The sequence below is a fragment of the Callorhinus ursinus genome, unplaced genomic scaffold, assembly GCF_003265705.2.
Source record: "Callorhinus ursinus isolate GAN/ISIS: 27379988/994484 unplaced genomic scaffold, GSC_fseal_2.0 scaffold4, whole genome shotgun sequence".
NCBI classification, from domain to species: Eukaryota; Metazoa; Chordata; class Mammalia; order Carnivora; family Otariidae; genus Callorhinus; species Callorhinus ursinus.
In genome coordinates this window covers 130036415-130053321 of record NW_027397066.1, presented here as the reverse complement: position 1 = coordinate 130053321, position 16907 = coordinate 130036415, and the positions used below count along the sequence as shown (strand labels likewise).

The 16907-nt window shown below is 43.5% G+C and overlaps 1 protein-coding gene across 1 annotated transcript in view; it reads right to left on the bottom strand.

Moving 5' to 3' along the window:
• The window catches only part of RBM46 (RNA binding motif protein 46), a 216253-nt gene extending 208542 nt beyond the window's left edge, over positions 1 to 7711 (bottom strand). The window contains exon 1 of the transcript XR_012378051.1: positions 7576 to 7711. The gene's annotated coding sequence lies outside the window, so the exon portion shown is untranslated. The remainder of the gene's footprint in view (positions 1 to 7575) is intronic.
• Positions 7712 to 16907: the final 9196 nt, after the last annotated feature.

Below are 16907 nucleotides of genomic sequence, written 5' to 3'. Positions count from 1 at the left end.
AAATGCATGAGTAAAATCTTATTTCCTTTACATTACCCAAATACTGAATCTGTAGACACATGCTTATGCATTTCGGGGATATGCCTCTGGAAACCCTTTCTACGTTACTGAGCTTTCTTTGCCATTGTACTTTACATTCAAACACTGCCATATTGGGGTGATAATCCACGTACTTAGTCTTTTTTTTTTTTTAAGATTTTATTTATTTATTTGAGAGAGAGAGAGTGAGAGACAGACAGCACGAGAGGGAAGAGGGTCAGAGGGAGAAGCAGACTCCCCGCTGAGCAGGGAGCCCGATGTGGGACTCGATCCCAGGACTCCAGGATCATGACCCGAGCTGAAGGCAGTCGCTTAACCAACTGAGCCACCCAGGCGCCCCCACGTACTTAGTCTTCCTAACTGAAGGAAAAGTAAATTATTATAGGGTAAGAGAAAAGACAAGAAAATGGAAAAATATCTATAGCAGTAGTAGATTTTCCCATTTCCCACTGCTCTCCAGACATTATTTCCTTCAAATGGAAAGGATTCTTTCTAAAAGAAATTATATATTGCCAATTCATCAGGTGTAAAATCCTCTTTTCTATTTTAAGCTTATAATCAATTTAGGCAAAAACCAACTCTGCCCCTCACAGATTTTGGTATGATGTAAATATGAGAAGCCGAAGAGAACGTCTGCTCTTACTAAGCCTCTGGGTTTCCTCCTTACTTCATTCTAAAATAATTTATTGACTTCAAGTTACTCCCTTATTAAAAACCTCATTCGAAGGCAATGCCCAAAGTACAAAACAAGAGACATAAAACCCTAAAGAAAAATACTACCATGAAATATTTTGTCCTCCTAAGCAGTGGTATGTTTAAAGGTACAGGCTTTGTTTTAATGTGGTGTCCCTAGTCTCCAGCACTGTACCTAATGGGCACTTAGCAAAATTTGGTTGAATTAATGTTTGAATGAACAAGAAACACTTTTCAAAACAACTCCTCTTCTAAAAGTTTCTTCACATCACATCTCTCAGTTTTCATACCCACGGATTATGTAAGCCTCTAATTTCTTATTAGCTGCCCTAGAATCCTTTATTCTGTCATGTTGAAATTCCTACAACCTACTGTAAAGATTCTATGTAAAGGCTTTTCACAGGTGGAAAATTTTCCACTAGGTCAGAGACCTTGGCACAGCAAAGCCTTACGGCAATACATAAAATAAATAGAGTTAATTAAGAAGTATTTCTTAATTACTGAGATACTCATTTATACTTTTTTCCCCTATAATGCAAGAGAGATGGATGGATTTTATAACCATAAAAGAGTAAACTCAGACATGATGTAATATATGTATGGAAAACCCATTAAAATAAATGAAGAAATTGATGAAAGATAAATGGTCCAATAATTAATTCTGTGTGATTTCTCCAGGACACTTGAGTTCAGAAAAGTCACCAGCAACCGCTTTGAGATGAGGAGCAGTACCACTGGTTGAAACATTAGGCATCAGTCTCCAATTGAGCCATGCTACAGACCACACACAGAACAGAATCTTTTCATCACTGATTTCAGAGAAGGAAGAAAAATCTCACTTTGTGATTTCATGTCAAGATGTTTAGTAGAAGTGTGAAATTCAAACAGGGCACCAGTGGTTGTATTTGTGATCGTGGGAATATTGTGGTAAGGGAGAAAAGGAAGACAAGAACAAATGGATGCCACAAAAATCAGACATAGCCTGCTTTGTCGCTGATGGATAATTCAAATGACCACTGTAGGCTTCAGGGACAATGTAAAATCCAAGACAGAGATGTAAACTGCATTGCAAATTAGTGTCATGTATTTTTTAAATGTTTCCTTGTTCAGATTCTTCAATCATGTCTGCCAGTGTTTCAATAGCCCAAGAGCAGACAGAGAGGCTCATGAAATCTGCTTTCTTGAGAAAAGTCGTCTGAACAAGTGTAAGACACAGTAGAAAATTTCCAGAAGGAGCAGAACTGGCTGTCAGTCTGCCTTCCCTTCAGTGAGGAGAACTGCAAGGAGCCCAAAGCCCAAAGAGAAGGTGCAAGGATGACCCTCTCCCAAAGGCTGCAAGGTGTCCTCACTCAAGTCACCCTCTGTGGGAACAGAGTTTGAACCAACTTTGCCCCCTCAAACTGTGAGCCTGAGGGCTACTGAAGAATTAAATGAATGAACTTAATTGTACACTGTGTTCATCAGAACTTTTTTAAAAAAGTAAATAGAGATGAGAAGATAGAAATAATCATCTTAAATTATTTCTCTATAGTTTATATGTACAAAAAAAGTTCTCATTTCTTGTTGAGAGTCTTGGGTTTTATTTTTATTTTTTTAAGATTTTATTTATTTATAAATAAATAGAGAGGGGGGGGAGAGAGCACAAGCAGGGAGAGTGGCCAGCAGAGGGAGAAGCAGGCTCCTCACTGAGCAAGGACCCAGGTGTCCTGGGAGTCTTGGGATTTAAACAAAGGTAAACAACATGTTGAATTTGGTATAAACCTGGAGATAAATAAAGATCAATAAAAATTATTCTGGGTTCAGGATATAGGTAGTATTCTGTTTTGTATTCCCAAGGCCCAGCACTGTGCTCAAGAAATATTTGTTGATGAGTAAATTTTTAACTAAAATAGTGCAAATTATGTTGATATTACAGAATTCCTGATGACTACGTATGGGACTAATACATATTCCCAAAGAGTAAACCTATGTGCAATTGATAAATAACAGAAATATTGTGTGTGAGAGGCACTGTGCCAGACAAAGATGAATAAAACCTGGTCCCGTGGGTGCTTACAAGGCCGTTATACTTCACTGGAAAACAAAGACATTTACTGGCCACGGCCAGCTTCATTGAAGAAGCCCTTTCTTCAAATATAATGTTCCATGGTCAAGCACATTGTTGTCTTCTCCAGGTTTAGGAAAACTCTAACCATGTTGAGGCCTCACACGTTGGGATCATCTTCTCACCCCACGTGGTGCCCTGAGCTCATCCACTCAGGAACCCAACCATGGAGGGGCGGGGCTTCCTGGGAGGCGGGGCTTCCAGGGAGGCGGGGCTGCCATGTTGTTTGGGGTGTGGACCTTGGAAAAGCTCAAGAGACTACCTGGGTTCTTGAAGTACTTCTGAGCCTGCATGATTACTGAGGAGGGGGTTGCAAACCAGGTAAAGGGTTCATCACAACAAAAGCAGGACTGCTTCGGAACTCCCAGGGAGGTTAAAAGTCTATAACTTTTAAATCTGAACAACAAGAATACAGAACTGGGCCTGGGACTCAGGGTCCCCTCACCTCACAACCTTCTGTGCCCTAGAGGCCTCAAAGCTAACTCAGTTTCAAGAATATGGCCTACACCTTTGGAGTTTCAAGAAAAACTAACTCAAGATGAAAAAAATAATCAGTATGCTATCTGACTTCCTAGTGTCTTCTAACTGCAGTAGGGGCTGACTTCTTGTCCTCAGTTTGCACTGTATACACCTCCTAAAACTGGCCTACACTATAACACAGGAGACTGGGTTTCCTGAGGATAAGGGCATGTCATCTTCCCCTTTGAATCTCTATGCTCTGTCACTGTGTGCTGAACTAAAGTAAATAGTACTCAGAGGGCAGGACTATGCTGAAGAAATGACAGTGTGACAGCTTCTCACCAGATAATTGCTTGGATTACCAGTGAGTGAGTTAATCGGTTGAATTTGTGCACAGGGCTTTGTGAGAGACTGCGATAGTAAGCATATATATTGCCTTCTTAGGCATAGCAGGGCCAAAGGACACGGGGAAATTATGCAGGAACAATAGGATAATCACTTCCATTAGAATCTAGAGATATGAGGTATCAATGCCACTAATTTCTCATTTTCTGAGTGCATTATGTTATGAACACTGAAATCATTGACTCTGAAAAGTTTATTATAGTACACTGGACACAGTATCTTCAGTAATATTAGTGCCATATGTATATGTGTGGCTTTATAGCTTACCAAACACATTCACACAGAAGTTATCAAAACTGCTTGTTTTTTAGCTTCCTCATAGCCAAATGCTTTATGTATGTTTATATTTTGCCTTATACTCACAATAAACCTTTGAGGTATTATATTTTGTCCATCCCCAAATGTGGAAAGAGGACCTTCTGAGAAGTTCATACTACTTATGAATGTGTAACCAGGATTTGCAACCAAGTTTCTCTAACTATAAAGCCAAAGTTCTTTCCAGCATACAAAATGGCCTCACAATATCATCTTCACTTTTATACTGATCCAAATATTGTAAATATCACCCTTCAGACTCATTCATTCAGTAAACACCTCCCATCACATGGAAGGTTATTGATACAAAATACAAAATTCGTATGTTCAATCCTAACGCTCACTGTGATGGTGTTAGGTGGGGCCTCTGGGAAGTGTTTAGGTCATGAATGAGATTGGTGCCCTTATCAAAGAGACCCCACAGAGTTCCCTAGTCCCCCCCAAAAGGAGAAGACACAACAAGAAGTCTATGACCCGGAAGATGGCCTTCACTCAACTATAATGGCACCCTGGTCTCAGATTTCCAGCCTCCAGAACTGTGAGAAATAACTTTCTATTGTTTATTAGCCACCCAGTCTGTGTTTTATTATAGTAGCCCAAAGGGACTAAGACACGTGCCGAGCACCATCCTAGGCACTGGAGACACAGCAGCAGTCAAAACTGTCAAAATCTCGGGGCGCCTGGGTGGCTCAGTCGTTAAGCGCCTGCCTTCGGCTCAGGTCATGATCCCAGGGTCCCGGGATCGAGCCCCGCGTCGGGCTCCCTGCTCGGCGGGAAGCCTGCTTCTCCCTCTCCCATTCCCCCTGCTTGTGTTCCCTCTCTTGCTGTGTCTCTCTCTCTCTGTGTGTCAAATAAATAAATAAAATCTTTAAAAAAAAAACTATCAAAATCTCTGCCCTCTTTGTGGAGTTTCCATCCTGGAGAGGGTCTGGAAGAAGAAAAGAAAAAAAAGCCCCACAAATATCTGTCAACTGGCAAGAGCTGTGGAGAAAGATAATGCAAGGTAAGGGGTGAGGAAGTACCAGGAAGGATAGGGTTGAATGTGGCTATTGGCTATCGAGTGGTCAAGGGTAGGTGTCTTTGATAAGATGATATGTGAGTGAGCAGAGGCCTGAAGGAAGCGAAGGAGCCAGCCCACGGGTTGTCTAGGGGAAGGAACATTTTCAATGGAGAGACTAGTAAGTGTAAAATCCCCCATACTGGAGTATGTGCTGGAAGGGATGTGCTTGGATACTGGAGTAAGAGCTGGGAGATCAGTGTGTCTGCAGTACCAGTGGGCAGGTGGTGGGGGGCAAGGAAGAGATGGAGCCAGAAAAGAATCTGAGACTAGTCACACTTTTAGGTCACTGTAAGGACTTCAGATTTTACTCTGAATGTGATGAGCCACTGAACAGTTCTCTTCCAACACAGGACATGACTGACTTGCAGGATTACTGTGAGGATAATACACTGAAGAAGGACAAGGGAAAAACCAGGGAGATGAGGTAGGAGGCTATATACTATAGTCCAATTAGAGGGACGGTAGTTTAGACTAGAGTGAAAGTGGAAGACAGGTTTGACTGCAAGGGTTTTGGCCTGAGCGTAGAAAGCGTAGAAAGACGGGGTTGTCATTGGCTGAGATGGATAAGACTGGGGGAGCAGCAGATTTGGGGGTGCAGATCAAGAGTTGATCAAGATCAAGATCAAGATCAAGAGTTCAGCTTTAAACATGCTATCTCTGAGAAGATGTCAAGAAGGCAACTGGCTATGGGAATATGGATTTCAGAGGAGGACAAGTCCATGTTGGAGGTATAAGGGTGGAGTCTATATCAAGGTATTGATGTTAAATATCATAGATGAGAGTGTCTAAAGAGTGAGTCCAAGAGGAGGCCTGCAGCCCTGCAAACCTTAGCTTTTAGAGATGAAGAGGGACAGTCAAGGAAACTGAGAAAGAGTGGGCAGGGAGGAAGGAGGAAAACTGCAAGAAACTTCAAGAAAAAAGTATTTAAGGAGAGAGTGATCGGTTTGCTCCAATAACTCTGATAGGTCCAGGAAGATGAGGGCCTAGACTGACCACTGCTTTTAGCACTCACTGGCTAGTGGATGGAGGTTTTTAAGTTCCAGCTTTCCCAAAGTGAGATAAACAAGGTTCCAAGAGATTGAACAATCAAGGTCACATAGCCAATTAGCACCAGAACTGGGCCCAGAACCAAATACTGAACACAGGCTTTCAGAAGTTAGCCATGTTTCTTGAATCCCAGAGCAGGCTCTTCTTCAATAACATACTATGATCTCATCCTTCCCTTGGTAACTGTGATTCATGAGGGGGGACACTTAAAGAACATTAAGACTGTAAACAAAAGGAAATAAACATCAATGGTAGAATTGGGGGGCATAATGACAGACAATGGTTTGGTATTTCATGCCAGAGACAATGGCCCTCAAATCAAAAGATACAGACTCGGCAACCAGGGCATGCCCAAGTGTCAAAACACCTTTCGGTGCAAAAAAAAAGTTTACATCTCCCCAAAATGAATTCTCTGTTCATTGTGTTTCACTAGATGATTTCCATGTAAATAAATAGATAAATAACCCCAGGCCTGATTACCCTACGTTAATGTGTATGTAAAGTCCCTGTTTGAATAATGGGGATCTGATTCCCCACCCTTTTCTTCACTTGATTTCCTCCTTATAAAGGGGTCCAAAAAGGCGGAGAGAACATAATTTTACTTTAAATAAATGAAACAAATTTTTGGGGGGCAGAGGGCAAAGGCACAAGGAAGCCCTAAACCATTGAGGTACAAAAGCCACAGTTTTAACAGTCCCCACTTCTAACCTCAAATCCACGGCCGCCAACAGACCGAGTTCACCGTGTTGGCAACGTCTGACGAACGATTTTGTAGATTTTTTTTTTTTTAAGATTTTATTTATTTATTTGACAGAGAGACAGCAAGGGAGGGACCACAAGCAGGGGGGAGTGGCGGAGGGAGAGGCGGGCCCCCCGCGGAGCAGGGAGCCCGATGCGGGGCTTGATCCCAGGACCCCGGGATCATGACCCGAGCCAAAGGCAGACGCCCAACGACTGAGCCACCCCGGCGCCCCTATAAGAAGATCTTCAACGAGAGGAAAAGCAGGGGATGGACGAAAAGGAGACACAAGCCTACTCAGGCCGGGCCCGGCCGGGCGGGGCCGGGAAGGAGGAGGGCCCGACTAGCACAGGCAAGGCAGGGCAGGCAGGGAAACGGAGGCAGGCAGGCACTTTTCGAGGGAGGGGTTGAGCAAAGGCCGGCGCCCTGCTCACTCTCTGGAGAGGGGAACGGTCAGTGCGAAGCCAGGACGCGCGGTGGAGAAAAGCACGGTTAGGTGGCTCTAAACTTTACAGAGTCCAAGTGTCATCCCTCGATTGTGGCCCCTACACCTGAGGTCTCCCTCCAGAGCTGCACTCAACGCCTCGCGCCTCCGTTCCCCCTTTTTTTTTTTTTTTTCCCCTGGGAGAACGCAGGGCGGAAAGGAGCGCGGGGTGGACAGGGTGCCCGGGATCAGTGGGAGTGAGCGCGGGGCACAGGCCGCCGCTCGGTTACCTGATGACGCGGAGTCTCCCCCAAACGCGGAGGCGCAGCTCTCCCATCCCGGCCCGTCACCCGCGCCGGCTTCGGCTGGGATGCCCCGTGGCCGGGGCCCTGCGCCCCAGCGGGAGAGTCGCCCGCCGCAGGTGCCGCGCCCGGGACTGCTGCAGGCTGCTCCCGGAAGCCCGGAGTCCGAGAACCCGCGCGCGCTCGCGGGGCGGCTTAGCTGGGTAACGACGCCACGCGCGCCCCCTGCTGGCCAGGCCGCACCTGCGCGCCGAGCCCGGGGTCTGAGCGCCCCACAGCCAGCCACGCCGGGCTCCAGCGATTTCAACAAGCCTGACCACAAATCACGGTTTAGGGTTGCTGGCTTGGCTCCTTTCCTCTGATTTTGGAGTTTGTGCCAATGAGTTAGAGATCCGTCCCGCACTCCGCACCCCCTTCCAAATTCTGAGTTTGAGAAGGCAAAATCCAACAAGACAAAAATATGGCAGCCCCCAACTTCTCATCCAAGGAGCTAGAGAACTGTATCCAGGCCAGCTTTCTTTCTCCAGCCAGGTCCGTGAAGAACCTGGTTTTCCTATACTTAAAAGTACCATCTGAGCCAAGGCCTGCTGGGAACACAGGATCACTGCACATATTCTTCCATAAGTATGAGAGGGATGCAAAAGAAGTAGCAGAGGGTGTTTACAAGCTAGTTAAATTTTGGTGGACAGAAAGAGGAGCTAGTCTCCTTTTTGTACTTAATACTTGAGCCGTTTTGTTTCCGGTAATGCACTTATCATTCTTTTTTGTTTAAAGATTTTGTTTCTCTTTGACAGAGGGAGAGTGAGAGCAGGAACACAGGTAGGGGGAGTGGGAGAGGGAGGGGCAGACTCCCACCGAGCAGGGAGCCCCATGCGGGGCTCGATCCCAGGACCCTGGGATCATGACCTGAGCCGAAGGCAGACGCTTAACGACTGAGCCACGCCAGCACCCTACTCTTAGCATTCTTTCAAGTCCCATGGTGCTGGCTCACCTCCTAGATTGAATTTAACAAAGCAAGAGTTTAAGTTAGGAGTAAAATTTCATAATAAAAGGAAGAAAACAGAAACCAGGCCTTTCTTTGTTACTGAATAATGAATATAAAGTTTATGGATCTGAGAAGTTACGTGACTAATAGTAAAATAGTTAATATTTATGGAGCTCTTACTATTTACCAGAAGCTGTTGTAAGAGCTTTATTTATTTTATAACAAAAATAGGTTCTTATAAGATGCTGTGAATGTTTTATATTTACTAACACATTAAATGAAACAACCCTATGTGATGGATAACGTAATTATCCCCATTTTAAGGTTGAGGAAATTGAGATATAGAGGTGACACAGCTAGAAGTTAGATATGAAGCTGGAATTTAAACCCAGGTAATCTGGCTCCAGGGTCCATACTCTCAGCTGTTATGTTATACTGCCTCTGTTAGAAAAAAATTAACTATGATCTCCTTTTCTCCTCACAACAAACCCACCAGGTGGGTTCTGTTATTGTCTCCGTCTTACAGACAAGGAGACTTAGGCTCAGAAAGCCTAAATAATTGTCCAAGATAACAGAGCTAGTGAGTGGCGGCAGGCGAGAGTCAGTCTGATCCTTAACTAACCACAGGAGGGGAGATGCTATTTCCGTACATTCAACAATACAGAGGGAGAAGGAATTACCAAGAAAGTGTATGAAACTTTTATTAGCTTCCAATACTGAGCCCCTGGGCTTTAGGCTCAGTCCCTCTGTGTCCTTTTTCAGGACTAACTCGGCTACAATGTCTCTCCAAGTCACTCCACCTTTGCTGTAGTCTGTTACTGAGATCAAGAACGTTGGGGTCCTTGACCAGACTCAAAGGGAGACTATTAGCCATTTTGCCTACAGCTGGAACAACTCTTCCCTGAGGAGGGATAGCATATTTAAAGGACCTACACACTGTGAGCTTTCATCCCTTTTATGGCCAGTCCTCCAGGACACTTGGGGAAGGGACAACTACGGGCATCAGTACCTCCAAGCCCTACCTGGGCAACAATGTTGCCTTCTGCAGGGGAAGAAGAGCAATCAAAGAGGAGGCACAGAGGATGTATAATGCCATCACCATATGAACAACTTGATTTCTCTCGGTTTTTGAGGTTCATTTCTTTCTCCCCTTGGAGGCAAGACCTATCTTGCCTAATACAGTGAGTTGGAGGGATCCGGGGCTGGTCGAGGAAGAAGAGAAGACCGTGAGGTGGGAGTAACACACAGCAAGCTCTAGTCAGGCAACACATTGACAGGTTTGCATGCAGGAAGTGGGGAAGGGGGTCCAACAGAGTATAGGACCATTTGGATGCTATGACAGCACAGAGACTTTCTCCCAGAACAGCAGGAAAGTAAGGGAACTCCTAGGGGAGAGGGTAATGGGAGAGGGGGCTTACAGGTCTAGGCGAGCTGCTCAGCAGCCCCTCTGGGAGTTTCTGATCAGGAAACTCCAAAGGGCAGCAGCAGAGTAGAGGTCTTTAATAGCTACGAAAGTTTATCTTATCTAGGGCTAGCAGATATTGGATGTAGTTTCTTGGCATATGCAAAACAGGCCAGTTCTAAATAAGTTTTAAAATATGCTTATTTGGGCTGTCTTTAAAATAACTGAATATGTTGTTTCGTTTTGTTTTGTTTTGTTTGAGAGAGAACACATGCAAGCAGGGCTGGGGGGAGGGGCAGAGCGAGAGGAAGAGAAAGTATCTTAAGCAGGCTCCACACCACCTCGGAGTCCAATGTGGAGCTCGCACTTAGGACCCTGAGATCATGAACTGAGTGAGTCAGACGTTAAGAGTCAGACGCTTAACCAACTGGGTAATCCAGGCGCCCACAGCTGAATATGTTTTAAATATGAAAATATGGCTTTGTTGCCCCTAGGCTTTTGAGTTCATGGGTCCCATAGCCTGTCCTAAAGAAATCAGCAAACTAGGGGCGAGAATAAGGGGGCCATGTTTGGCTTATTTATGTAACACGTTAAAACAAGGATCTTAGGAAGTAGAGCCAAACACACATCTAGAATCCACAGCTCTGCTGAGCCCAGACTGATACCAGAGAGTCTCCCAGGCACGTGGCACATCCAAATTCTGAGTTCAGCGTTCTGACCTGAGAGCCCACTTTGAATGCTGGTGGGGGACAATGGCTGAAGACTGATTCCTACCTTACCATCCCCTCATAATCAGAAAAGCAGAAAAATCTAACATTCAGACAACAAATTACACACATACAAAGGGAATGGGTTAGGAGGCTGTTTTACTTACAAGAATGTATGAGGCAAGCTGGAGTGAATAAAGTGTGCCTATTGCTGCTTAATGGGGAAATCGGTTCACCAGCAGGTGGCTCTGTTGCATTACATATCAGAGGGGATTGCTCTTCCAACACAGAACCTTAAAGTAAAGTGTTTGTATTCTGGCCACTAGCTCTAGTAAGCCCTATGTAATCCGGGACATCTATAATGACATATGCTGTATTAAGCCTATTCACTATTCAATCCAACAGATTTGCCCAAGCCCTTCAGGAAATGCAGCACAATTAGGAGACTAATTTCACAGAATATGCTAATGAACAAAAGCAATTTACTAGCCAGTCTACCTGCTTCTGGCTCCATAGAACATGAATGACATAAGTGAAATGACTACTCCACTACTCATTTTGTATTGGACATATTCTCCAACAGCAAGGGTTCTTTTTCTTATATTGTTGATTATTCTTTACCTCGAAAGCATTCGAGGCCCAGATAAGTAGGTGAACGTAAGTGCACGGGATTTCATTCTAGAGATCTGAAAATCTGGCATGTCTGTAGGATTGGGGCGGGAGGCAGGATAGAGACTTTCTTCCATTCTCTGTTCCGTCAGCCTGAAATTCAGGTCCAGCTTCTGTCCTCAAGCCCTTTCCTTTTCACAACATATTTTCTTCTTGGAAACTCTTCATTGTCTCTCATTGACTCAACATCAGGTCTCATTCCCAAAGCTCTGTCTCCAGCATTCTGATGCCATCACCGAAGAGAGGTCTCACTACTGCTCAGACTTAGAATGTGGGAGATTGGACTCACGTCTTTCCCCTAAACCAGTTCCTCCTTCTCGTTTTCCTCCATTTATGTCAGTGGTCACCACCTGTCCTATTCCTCAGTTTACCTTTGGCCCTTTGCACCCCATCTCTTCCTCCAACTCAATCCTTTCCTGAGTCCTTTCTAGTGTACTTTTGTAAAGTGCTTGAATCTCTCCAAGTTGCTTCTTGAACATCAGCTACGTGCAAGGACTTCTGCAGTGTGTAAGGCATTGAACCAGCCTACCATTCATTCTTCTGGCAGCGTTGAGGCAGTACTCATAAAGCAATACGTATCAATAAATCAAATTACCGAAGTCTAATTTTGAACTTAAAGAGAAAAAACTCATACTTTTTTTCTTAGTCTTTTTGCAACAAGAAATGATTCTAGTGGGCCTTTGGTAGAAAACGTAACAAAGAGGAATTTTATGAGCTTTGAGATTGCTGAGCAGAAATCAGACCGCCTTATGTAAAGCAGGTGTGATCACTCCTCAGTACAGTGTGTGACACTGGTTCTCCTATGTTCCTGAGCAGAGCAATGAGCTGGGGAAGACTGTTAATAAAATGCACATTCCCTGGGGTCCACACCCGGATACTCTGTTCAGTAGATCTGGCAGAGGGCTGAGGAATCTGTGTTTTTTAAATAAAATACAACAAAAATCTGAGGAGCATTTTAAAGAACTCGTCATGTAGAAGAAACTCTAAGTACTTAATACAGAAATAACATATTGTAGTGACATCATTAAATTGCTTTATACAACTACTCTTAAATTAGTCACTTAATTTGTGTTATTTGATCCCATAATTCTCTCTCAGTAGCTGACTGTTTGCTAAAATTCTACCTTTAGAAGTGCATATCTTCGGTTTCTAGTTTTATCTCAGGTTTAAATTTCCATCTGGGTAGAAGTAACACTTCAGTCTGGATCACTTATTCGCGCCTTACCACATACGTGCCTATCAGAACCTGTTCTGGGGAGAACAGGAAATAGGTAGGGATTCCCGAAAGGAGAAAGAAGGTACCACAACACACCCAAGGAGGGCAAGGTGCTGGGGCCAGGCTGGGAGGCACTGATAGGACTCCTCACAGTGCTCGGAGATGTGGTGATCTGAGGCACAATCGCAAATTGTGGTTGAGGTGTGCGGTGGGGGACCCAAGACCCTGCAAGGGTTTCTGAAATGTTGGCTATGACCCCTTTTATTGGTGCTAGCTTGGGGCATGGTTGGGTAAGTTGGGCTAAAGCGTGGGACCAGGACAGACAAGCCTAAAGGAAGGGGCAGATAAAGGTCATTTGGCTTTCTTTACCACACACATGAACCCTACACCTGTGTGCGGTAGACATTTTTCTTAAGTTAGTGCAAATGCCTGACAGAGCTCCACCTCACAATGCTTCGTACATTCCCTTATTTTCCCACCTCCTAGTATTTGATTTAACTTTGTTAAGGTTATACTGTTGCTCAGCGCGCCCCCCCCCACCCAGCAGGTTCTCAGTGGGAGTAGCTCAGAGGCCTGTGGGAGTAGCCCAGAGGCCCGTGTGTAGCTTCTTTCCTTGTACCTCATAGATTGGCTCAGGAGAAGCAGTGACCAGTGGCTCTTGGAAATTCTTCCAGTGTTGTGGCCCTGGCATTTGCCCAACCTGTTTTAACAGACATCATTCCAACTTGGGTTGGTTTTCAAGTGTTACATAGTTTTGCTTTTGTTTTCCAAAAATAAAACACAAGCGAGGTCTCCTTTGGTCAAAAAGTCACAGAGAATCTCTCTCTTCTGGCCTGATGCCACCTCAGATGCGGTCATAGAAGAACTACTGTGGTTTGTCCAGGGGCAGCTACTGTCCACCAGCGCTATTTCTGATCCAGCTTGTGGTCTGATTGCCTGGCTACATCTGTGAACACATTTTGCTCTGGGACAGATACTTTTGAGGCTGGGGTAATTTGTCTTTTCTTTTCTTGACTAATCTAAACCCCTTAATATTCATATGCTCTCCCTCAAACTGCACTTTAATAGTATTCATTAAACATGTATGTTTTGTATTTATTGAGGAAGAACATTGTTTTAAGTGCTGCAGATAATAGCAGATAAAAATCCCTACCTTCGTGGGGCTTACATAAAATTTATTTTAGTTAATTTATTATTACATGACTTAATATTGTTTTAAAACTTTATGGGATTGCAATACCTTAATCCAATTTAGAAGATCTGGCTGATAAGCTACATTGGGGATATTTTTGTGGAGAAGCTTAAACGCAAGGCTGAGAAGCTTGTGTTTTCTTGGATAGGAGGTAAGGAGTCCTAGAAGGTTTTCGATGAAGACAATGACATGATCAGAGTTCCTTCACAGGATACCAGACATAACAGTAGGATGTCGATAGACTTCATCATGTCTCACGGGGTTCCTCTACTTTATTCTCACTCTGTCACTTCCTTGGGCTGGGCAAACCCAAATAAAAAAATTACGGATGTTAGCTTTCAACCACTCACCCTGCAAATACCTGCGGGCCTGCAGGGGGCAATGGTGAGCCAGCCACGAGCTTTGCAACTAGCTCCGCCCCAAACCCAGCAAACCTGGCCTTATCACAGCCGGCTTCCCAGGCCACCCTATCGGACTAGCCCTGGCTCAGCCTCTCTCATTCCCTTACCCTTCTTTATTTTCCTTCACAGGCTTTGTCACCAATCGATGTTATATAATATATTGTTTATTGCTTCTTTATCTCCACCAGAGTGTAAACTTCTTGACAGCAGAGGTGGTCTGTTTTGTTCATTGTATTGAACAAGAAGGGCCTGGCAAATAGTCCACGCTCAATAAACATTTGGTCTGAGAAGCCAGTGGAGGATCGTCCAGAGACGGTGGGCATTAACTCTCTAACCAAATTTTGCATATTTGATTAAGCATTACTTTGAGAATTTTCCTAGGATAATTCTATACAGTATCTGTGTCAGAGCCATATCAGGAAGACAGGAAGAGTGTGAGGCCTGGGCCTTCCAGACCCCTAATGAGATGATGCAGTATTCAACATATTCAATATATTGATGAAGTGCTAGTCGGGAAATTAACCTAAAAAAGCATATTGGGTGAGATCCAGACGTACTGATATGAGAATATCAGGTGGCTTTCAAACCCAGAGGAATGCATGATTAAGCAATTGGTTCCCTGGATCTTGGTAAATAGGATTTCCTCTGTGTTGTTTATAAAAGATGAAACACAGTGTTCTGAATTTTGACTGATTTTGTGTCTTTATGGATGAGTTTGTCCTGGTTAGCCCTGAAGGCAGGTCATTTTTCAGTAACCTACTGGCACAGTAATTATCAACCAAGAATGTAGCTTACACTCTGGTCTTCCTTGCAAAACCTTCAGTAAATATTTGGGCTTTTGCAAATAGTATCTTTGCTTATCAAGTGGAGGTCACTGTTCTACCACTCAAGGTAAAGCATACACAGCAATCTATGTTTAAAGAAGGGCAATGTATGTCACCTTTCATAGATGAAGCCAGGGCCTTCCAAGTGTCAATACAAAGTTACCCTTTATAGACAGCATGTTCTTTATGGGCTTAACTTTGAATTGAAAGGACTATAGTGCAATCCCATTCAGGTAGTAAACTAACCCAAGTAGTTGGAATTTAAAACAAAGACACAGTCTAATCAGTATTTTATTTGCTCTCATTCAAGATTGAAGGTCAGAGCAAATGCGAACATTAAGCAAGATCAAGATGAATCATTTCATTTCTCTGATAGCATTTTCTATTCTCCCTACCTCCCCTCCTTCTTCAGGAATATATAATTTTTTTTCTACAAAGATAATTTATTTGACAAAATGACCAGAGTTCTCCTCAAACATAGTGCTGTCCCTTTCACCACAGGCTGGTATCTCTATTCGGAGGGTTAAAAAGTCCTGTCTCTCTGGAGCATATTTTTGTGAATGTTACTTGGCCCCTTTGTCATTTTTTTTTTTTTTTAAACCATACTCACTTGTTCTTGCTATCTTCTGCTGATCACATTTAGTGGGGAGAATTGTTTCAAAGGGTGAGGGATCTCAAATGGTAGATTATGGTAGATTACATGAAGATAGAAAGCAGCAAACCAGGAACTCAGTAATAGAGACCAATTTGGCACTTAAACCTAACATTGATTTGTCTCAATTCAGGGCAGTCTCAGAACATTTCTTAAAGTCCAGCAGTATTAAAAATGGCTTCTTCTTGGCCATATTTGTCTCTGAATGCAATTCTGATTGGGATAATCCTTCTTTCTCTAAATTGCTTAATTTTCTAAAATCCCATCTATAGCACTTTTGAACACCCCTGCCCCTAGGCCAGATGTCCCAACTGATACATGTGATGTAACTTGAGGAAGTTATGAAGCTCAAAACCCAACCTGTGCCTGCTGCCCAGCCCCCAGTGAGAACTCCATATTGCATGTCCCATGTTGTTTTTCTGACTTTGATTTACATAGTGAAACTAAAAGCACATTGTTCAGAGCCTGTCAAGAAAACATTTTCATTTTCACTTTCCCTGGGCTATTTTTATGAACAAAGCAAATATACTAACTGACAAGGTTGTTTCCCTTAATGGGATATTTTTACAATTTGGCTGGGTTGATTTTCAACATGTCAACAGGTCATTTTCTTTCTGCCTACTTCGAGGAAGTCCAATTCTGTGGAGGGAGGCTATAAATTGAGCTTGTACCTAAAAATAGTATATTTATTAGAAAAATAGAAATATCTGGGAGCCTGGGTGGCTCAGTTGTTAAGCATCTGCCTTCCGCTCAGGTCATGATCCCAGCGTCCTGGGATCAAGCCCCGCATATAGGCTCCCTGCTCGGCGGGAGGCCTGCTTCTCCCTCTCCCACTCCCCCTGCTTGTGTTCCCTGTCTCACTTTGTCTCTCTCTGTCAAATAAATAAATAAAATCTTAAAAAAAAAAAAGAAATATCATTGCTAGCATTGATCTGAGTTTCCTTGGACCACCTAATGGATATATCTTCCTTTAATCTACAGAGAGAATTCAATTCATCAAGTTTTATTCAACTTGAATGATGGAGTCAGCATTGAAAAAAGGCTTCCATCTAAAATTGAACTGAAAATTCAAGTATCATAAGACAATAAAAATCCAGGTTTAAGAAACACTATAAAAAGACAGCCGAGCCAACTTTGTCTCTAACTCAGAGAAGATAAGCAGATTAGATAGAGGTAAATATATATTCATACAACCATACACGCACATACTTAGATATATGTGCACACACATTATTTTTTTTTAATCCATAAACTTCGCTAGGAACCCATTCT